General features: G+C 33.3%; 1 long non-coding RNA gene across 1 annotated transcript; it reads right to left on the bottom strand.

Annotated features, from left to right (window-relative positions):
* Positions 1-5,887: 5,887 nt before the first annotated feature.
* On the bottom strand, positions 5,888-8,187 carry LOC311096528. The gene is made up of 3 exons (XR_014609052.1): positions 7,931-8,187; positions 6,998-7,030; positions 5,888-6,211 (listed from the first exon to the last, which is right to left on the bottom strand). It is a non-coding gene; the product is annotated as an uncharacterized lncRNA (long non-coding RNA).
* Between the last annotated feature and the right edge of the window lie 1,006 nt (positions 8,188-9,193).

The raw sequence follows: 9,193 nt of genomic DNA, 5'->3' as shown, positions 1-9,193 counted from the left end.
TTACAAGAGTACCCTATTGAACCATGGAAAATAATAATTTGTATAATAATGTTATGTAGTGTATCATAATATGGACACAGCCAGTTTAACTCATTGAGAGATTTATTCATGAAACATGCCTGGAATTTGGGTCGCCTGACTCTTACGTAATCCTGAGACCCCGGCCGGGATTGTGTCCAAAGTTCCCACCACTCCTTTCAGGGACCAGGTGGTGAACTTTGAAAAATTCTGTCCTTCTGTCCCACCAGGTACAGAGGTTCAGGCGCCTTACACGGGATGCTGGGAAGGGGCAGCGGTTGTGGCACTTTTCAAAGGGATCCCATTTCGTCAGTCAGTTCTGACGTAACATTGAACGTGACTGACTGACAGGTAACGTCTCGTTACTAATGTAACCCCCTAATGTTACGTCCCGCCGCCACATCCCCTGTACCTCCACTGAACGGCCGGGTGTTGCACACTGCCTTATATACTCGTATGTACGGGGAGAAGCTTGTCATGCAAATCTCACTCACCAATGTGCATTGGCTTGTTTTTTACGACTCGAAGGTGATTGGGTGATCTCATGCATTCAAAGCTAGCTTGCTATTGCTAGCCTTTCCGGAATTGCCTACCCTAACTTTAACCAACAATACAGATCTAAAAAATGGAGTATTTGACTAGTATTTTGTAAATTGTTGACAGCAGACACGGGATTGTAGTTAAGGACGCAGGAGGATTTATAAAATCACAGAACTCAACTGCTAACTGGACAAGTTTCGATGCTTGCAATTATACTCCATTTTTCACTAACCCAAAGACGCTGAGATAAATATGATGCTTTTTTTTCTTTTTTTTGTAAGGGTATAATTTTCACACCATTTGGCACTTAATGTGAGGAACCTTAAAGTATTAAATTAATGATCTTCATGGAATTTTCTATGGAAGTTGGTCTTTGTCCGTGCAAATATCTATAAAATATTATTCTTTAAAAAAAAAACATATGCATTACTCATGATTCACGACATGAAAAGCCATGGAAGTTGTAGGAACCCTTCATTTTAATGATCCTTCAATATGATCCTCAAACAGACTGGGCTGTTGGTGATTGGTCATAGTGAGAACACAAGAAGGAGATTGAGATACTCTATTTATAAGAGCCGTGTTATACTGGAATATTTAGTTACTATCACACCAGGAAAATCAATAGATCCTTATACTGCTAGCTATTTTCAGATATTGTTATGTTCTCGTGATCTCTGATCTTTTTTTTCTTTATTACTAAAATAAAAGGCTTTGTAACATAAGAATATTGATGTCACCCTTCATTTTTAGCTCGCCTTTACTGGTTCATAATATTGTTGCAGTTAAACAATAATATGAATGCCATACATATTTGTAATGTAGTTATAGGCTATTCTTTTGGGACTAACAATAATAATTTTACCCTCCATTGAATGGATCATGTTTTGTTGACTTTAACCTTAGAATTTCTACTTGATACACACATAACAGTTCAGCCAGTCAGAATTTTTTGGTGGCTTGATGGTCTTTAACTGAATTAATTCAACGGAATCCGACAGTCGTGCGACTAGAATGTTTCCATAGCTGCATGACATATTTTATTTATTTTAATATTAATGATATGCAGCAAAGCTGGATTAGCCTAGATTATCCTGCAATCTGAAATGTAAAAAAATTACTGAATTTTTGCCAATCTGTTAATTAAAAACAGAAAGAGTATTGAAAATGTTATTATTATTATTCATTTGAACAATTGTCAAATAATTGAATAAGGAATTAGGCTATGAATAATTTGTGTTTAAAATAAAATTCAACTAAAAATGTGAGCTTGTTTGATGCAAACGTTCCACTTTTCTGTTTACCACATGATGCCCTCTGGTGGATACCTTATGTTAACTGCACAAATACCAAGAGATCAAATGCTTATATAAATTCTTTTAAATATAGATATATACATGTAACGCTTATTTGATAATCAAGAAAAATATATAAAACTAATGTTTTAAAAAAGCATTTCACATTTAATTTTTGTGCTATGTATGTTAAAATTAAAAACAGGAAACCTTTAATTCAGTCAGAAAGAACCAAATTAAAAAAGGAAGGAAAGAAAGTAAGTTGCTATCACACATAACTTCCTCTCATCCAGTTAGCCTTGCAGGAGAAGACAGAACATATATGAACACATCCACAGCTCTCTGCTCCAATATGAGCGTTCTGTGCTATGATTATATTGGAATTTGATCCATTTTACGTGATTTCACCAAGTACAGCATGTTCCTGGATCAACATCTTTGTTGATCCTGGAACAACATTCCAATCAACCAATCAGATTTGAGGTTTACATTTTATGTCAAGTTTAGACTCACAACCAGGGTTAGGTGCTTCTGTCATTTCCCTCTGATGTAAGAGATAAGTTATGGACCAGGGTTAAGTTTAGTAGTAAGGATAGGGTTAGGACTATAGTTAAGTTTATTTATATCAGGACAATGTGCAGTTACATTAAAAAGATGGCTGCACCAGATTTAGCACTATGCTAATTTCCATCTGTAGTCCTAGACAATTTAAAGTACATAACAGAGTTAAAATTACATAACAAAGGCAATTAACATATAAAAATTATATAACAAAGTCGGTTAATACAATATAAAAAGGCAGTTTACTAAGAAGGTACAATATATAAAGTGCAAATTACCAATTTATGTGCAAAATTAGCTAGTTGCAATGTTATGCTAAATGTGCTAAATATATGTAGTGCAACAGTCTTTATTCTTTTCTTTTTTTTTCTTCTTATAACACACGAAACACAATACAGTGTAAAAGCCATCAAATGGTACCCACAAGGGAATCATCTGATGTCCATGATCTTGGCAAGATCATGGTAACCGAACCATCTCTATCTGACTTGTATTCCTCTTCCAATTCATCTAGTCTGAGATAAGCATTGGTTTAAAGAGGAAAGCATGCAGCTCATGTGTCTGTTTATCAAGACTTACAGCCATTTCTCAGCATGAGGTCAACACAACAAAGTCCTCAATTTCAGTTTCTTCCTGGTCCAAAACCCAACAAAAGGAAACTTCTTTCCTTCTTATGATATCCAAATAGTCAAATAAATTAATAATATAATCGTTTGACAAACACGTTGGCTGTTTAAACATGCTCTGCCCTCAAAGGGCACACTGACGTATTTCCATAATGTGTTTTCATGTGTTTCATGCTCTTTGTCCTTTGAGCTTAACCATTGCTTGGCCTACAGTAAATAAAAGCATTATTATTTAATGTTTTTGAAAGAATTCTCTAATGCTCAGGTTTCTTCAAGCATCTTGGAGACATTGCCACTGTTCTTCTGGATTTAGTCTGTCTCGAACTTGATGATGGTGAGATCAGATATCCATGTGGATCATATCGGCTGTTGTCAAGACTCCTTGTGCATACAAAAATCTCACTGGATTATTACAATTAATGCATATGGCAAAAGGAATGTTTGGAAATGTAAACTGATATTTCCTACTGACAAACTACAGCAAAAATAAATAAATGGCCATTAATAACATGGCTTATAACCATTGTTTTGGTGAAAATAACTTGCCTAAGACTTTTGCATATATATATATATATATATATATATATATATATATATATATATATATATATATATATATATATATACGTATATTTTTTTTTGTTTTTAACCAAAATTTATTCAGACACCTTCAACATTTCTCACATTATCACAGTTTATTTGCTATAGTTTAGAAAATGGTGATAAAATATGACAAGAATGATATGTCACTGGTTTTGGCCATCCTTCTGTTAGACTGCCTCACAAATGAATTAAGTTGAATAGCTGTCAGCTGTCAAATGTTAAATTTAAGTATTAGATAATACCAATTTAGGTCAATCAATTACCAAGCAATGCTTAATTTTGTTCAGTCTGTGGTGTAAAAATGTCGCATTAACAATTAAAGAAAAAACACTTAAGCAAAACATGGTGAGGTCAAAGTGTCTGAATAATTTTTGGTCCCAAATTTTTATAAATTATACTGGTAGTCCACTGTATGAAGAATTTTTGGGTATAATATGTCACAGTTGACTTTATTGGTATCACTTTACAATAAGGTTCATTAGTTAACATAGTTACTGTATTTGTTCATTTTTCTTAATGTTAGATAATAAAAATAAAGCTGTTCATTGTTTGTTCATGTTAGTTCACAATGCATTAATGTTAACACGATTTTAATAAAGTATTAGTAAATTAACATTAAAGATTAATAAATGCTGTATAAGTGTAGTTCATTATTAGTTCATGCTAACTAATGTAGTTAACTAATGTTAACTAATGAACCTTATTGTAAAGTGTTACCACTTTATTTTGCTATCCTCACTTACATAAATAAACTACAGTGTCCTCCTGCACCCACTAGTAAAAAAAATCAAAATTTATATCTGGTGTCTGAATAATATATGGTTTGACTGCACGCATAAAGATAAGATAACACACCAAAAAGAAAAAAAAGCACTGTAAGGGACAATGAATGGATTCGGTAAGTTGTACTGTATCTTTCAACAGTGTTCAAATCCAAGACTGGATTTGCTCATTGTAGTTAGGAATTTAAAACAATGCATAGGACTGCATTTTTGGTCCCAAATTTTTATTAATTATACTGGTAGTCCACTGTATGACGAATTTTTGGGTATAATATGTCACAGTTGACTTTATTGGTAACACTTTACAATAAGGTTCATTAGTTAACATAGTTACTGTATTTGTTCATTTTTCTTAATGTTAGATAATAAAAATAAAGCTGTTCATTGTTTGTTCATGTTAGTTCACAGTGCATTAAAACAATGCATAGGACTGCAAAAAAAAAAAAAAGGCCTGAGGGAATATTGAGTTTTGAGCTGACACAGGGGTCAGTGTGCACAAACATGATCTGAATGGAGGGAAGAAATATTACCTGGCTGCAACCTCAACATAAATGTCAGAATCACAATTCAACACCACACTTAGATAAGCCACCGCCACATGTTTGGTCTGATAAAGAGTCAATTGAACTCTTTGGCCACAATCACAAAAGGTATGTTTGAAGAATAAGGAAAAGCAATGGGGAAAAGGAAGTATTAAGCCTGATGGATGTATTAGAGGAAGGGTAGAGGCAATTTGTTTCATACACACTTTTTGTTATACTGGAACTCTCTTCACATCCTGATGCATAGCTGCCAACTCTCACGCATTCACCGTGAGACACACGCAATTTACACTTCCCACACGCTCTCTCGCCACACATCCATTTTCTCACGCACAGAAAAATCGCGAAGCAAAGTGGACACGGAGACCGACAGACTAGACAGAGCAGGTTACTTATGATATAAAAAAAATTTCAGCTCTCAGATTCTGTCACTTTTATTACGAAATTCAAACAATACAGTTTTGCTGCTGCTTGTAAATGTGACGCGACAGATCCCAGCAAGCAATTTTGCGTCTAATAGACGTCTTATAGCCGTCAAAACACAGCCCAGACGTCTAGGCTAAAACGAGGCTAATTTTGGGCTGTCAGTGAAAATCTAATAGACGTCTAAACATAGCCCAAGAATAGACAGCTACTGAATGACTACATATATACGTCAAATAGACGTCTAACCATAGCCCAAGAATAGACAATTAGACAGCTATTGAATGACTATATTTATACGTCTAATAGACGTCTAAACATAGCCCAAGAATAGACAGCTATTGAACGACTACATATATACGTCTAATAGACAGGCAATATGGGTCTAGGCTAAAACAAGGCTGATTTTGGGCTGTCAGTGAAAATCTAATAGACGTCTAACCATAGCCCAAGAATAGACTACTCATCAATTACACTACATATACATGTAATAGACAACAAAATGAGGCATAAGGATTCTTTTCACTCAAATATAACAGGTTCTCATAAATGAAAATCCATCCAAACTAATTGATTATAAAGGGATTTATTTAGAACAATTATATTAACAACTTAGACAACATTCAAACATAAAAATGAACAAATAAAATATTGGAAAATATGTAAAACAACTTAAGATACTAAAATTTTTAAGAATTAATTGTTAGCTTTATATCCATAACCACCACCCCCTGCTCTCCCTGGTGCTTGTTTAAAATGACCAGAAATTGCATCTTTTATTTCCCATTCAGTCGCCAAAGGAAAGTTGGTCATCACTGTGTCTGCCAAATGAGATTATTGAAAAAATTATTGCTCAAGAAAAGCATTGTTGACAATCATTTTTAACTAATTACAGTCATTCACTTTTGCTAGGATGCACACTAGAGCTGGCCAATATAGAGTTAATGGAATATAGATTGAGACTATATAATTTATATCAATATAGACAATAATTTATATCAATATTATTAATAAATTAATATCAATAATTGAACATTTTTGCCTGCATAATGGTGATGCACTAATTATATATATATATACACACACACACACACATACATACATACATACATATATACACATACATATATTTTAGGGGTGTAACGATACACGTATTGAACCATTCTGTACGAGGCTTTCGGTTCGATTTCAGTACGGATTTTTAAACAGAACTGTTCGTTAGATAATTTTTACTGCTGACCAAAATTTTTTAATTACAAATGTAGGCACGTCAAAAAGCACGCTCATAATGTAAGAGAAATCATAACAAATCGTGACAACAATCGTGCTCTTTCAGGTAGTGACCATATAGAACTGCATTATATGACTGACTGACAGACAAGAACAGTTTGACTTAAAAATATCAAAATTTAAACTACTTCAGAAACAAAGACACCTACATCTTGGATTCCCTTAAGGTAAGCTAAAACATGGCAAAATTTAATTTCAAAGTGAACTATCCCTATAAATCATTCTTTATCACTTACTCATATAACTCTAATGAACATAAAAAGATACTTATAGGGGTAGTTCACTTTAAAAAAAAAATCATGTAAGCATTTACTCACTTTCACTTGGTTCCAAACCTGTATGGCTTTCTTCTGTTGAACACACACAAAAAATATATATTTTGAAGAATGTTGGTAACAAGACATTTAATGGTATAGTCAGTGACAAGTGTTCTGTATATTCAATTGCTGTACTTTGTTGACTGATTGCTGGATAATTTGCAATAAACAGTGTCTTTAAATCAAATAAAGTGGATTACATCACTCCAGTTCTGAGGTTTTTACACTGGCTATCTGTCTGTCAAAGAATTCATATCAAAATACTACAGCTGGTTATTAAATTAATTAACATTTTAAGGCCAAAGTAAATTTATAATCTTCTGATGCATTATGAACCATCCAGAGCAGACCTCTCAGGTCATCTGGGACAGTAGCCAGCTACTTTTATATCAAATTTATAAGTCAAAATTATAAGTCAAAACAAAACATGGAGAAGCAGCATTCAGTTTTTATGCACCATATCTGAAACAAATTCACTGAAAACTGAATGTATGCTGCATATTTTAATTCTTTTAAATCAAGTTTAAAGACTTTACTGTTTGCCACTACCTTTTATTAATTGGAAAGGAAAAAAATATTATTTTATAATTTCTTTTCATGTTGCTGTTAAGTTTTATGTAAAGTACTTTGAAAATTTGCATTAAATCAAAAACTATTATTTCTTACTCTAATCTAAAAACAAAAATATATTGGTATCTTTAATAATAATAAAAATTAGTAATGATAATATTCATAGTTTAATGCTTACCACCTTGAATTTAGATACATTTTAGATTAAGGGCACACAGTTGCAATAACACGTACAGGTAACGTTAACTTGTTGGAGAAAAATAGTACTCTGCAATGGTAATGTTAAAATGTCACGGTTTCTACACATTATAACATCTAACTAATTTAAACAATGAACATAACAAAAATAACACGCATACTTACAAGATCGAAGTAGAAATTTGAAGGTTTTCAGAGTGTTGCTCGCCCGTTGCTCTCCGACAGCTGCCTCGTGTAAAATAAAATTGAAAATGGAGGAAATGTGTATCGCGAGATCTGGCTAAAGTGATCTAGTCGCGAAATGCCAGTAGTCCCAGTAGTCATGTCTCAGTAGTGTTTCGATTGTGCCATCTAGCGGTTGAGAAATGCCATTGCATTTGATTTAATTTGAAATGATAGACAGTCATATCGTAGATTGTGTATATGTTATGTTTATGTGTGACAGACAGCAAACATTAAGCTGTGTGAGCGAAAACATTTTTAAGACTAATATTCTTATACTAGCTCGCTGGTCTGAATCAGGGCTATAAGCCAAGCCGTCCGTAGACCAGATTGCTTTGATTTCGCCAGGTGGGCTAAAGCAGACCGCATATAGCCCGTCCAATTCGGAGCTAAATAGTGACTATACAGATCGACCATGTCGTGAAATGGCACATTGAACCTTGTAGATATCATTACCAATGCGAACGTGATGAAATATCAACCATTTCATGCACTGCCTGGCAAAAAACTACAATTAATCAGTTTTGACTAAAAGTGGGCTACAATAGCCGGGTCTGAATACGAGCTAAATCGTGGCTACGCACAGCCTACACATATAACATGTAAAATAAAGCAAACCAAACAACTTGTAATCACAGTTGACTTTTCTTACATGATGGAATATCATACATCTCACAAGTTATTTTGGAAAAAAATACATTTATCCAGATTAAATGTTATTTGGGCTAAAAGTGGGTTACACATAGCCGGACTATATCGGGTCTAACCGAGACGTTGAAATGACGGCTATTGCTTGCTGGGATATAGGCTATAGCACTTTAGTTGGCTAGAAAAAAAGAGCTATAGAGAGTATTTTGCTAAATATGTGTACTATATTACATATTTATTATATTGTTACTTATATCATTAAATAAAGATGTTATTATAATTAAAAAAACGCATTATTTTTAATTTGAGTTATTTTTAACATAGGGCTCTCTGTATGTTTACAGCATTAGGTGAGATGTTTTTTTTGTGAAAAATTAATGCCTATCTTGTGTAGCCTACCTAATATTTATCCAAATGAGTCAATATTGAATCAAATCACAATAATTGGATTGAATTGAAATAATAAAATAGCGTAGCTTACCAGAAATTGTACCATGTAAACATTGTAACATGTCACTAAACCTAATAAAATTCAGTTTAGTTACTAAAATGTTTTGA

This window comes from Abramis brama (genome assembly GCF_963993115.1).
Source record: "Abramis brama genome assembly, chromosome: 14".
Taxonomy (NCBI): Eukaryota; Metazoa; Chordata; class Actinopteri; order Cypriniformes; family Leuciscidae; genus Abramis; species Abramis brama.
Note: the sequence above shows the minus strand (reverse complement) of the source record. Positions and strands in the feature narration are given on the sequence as shown.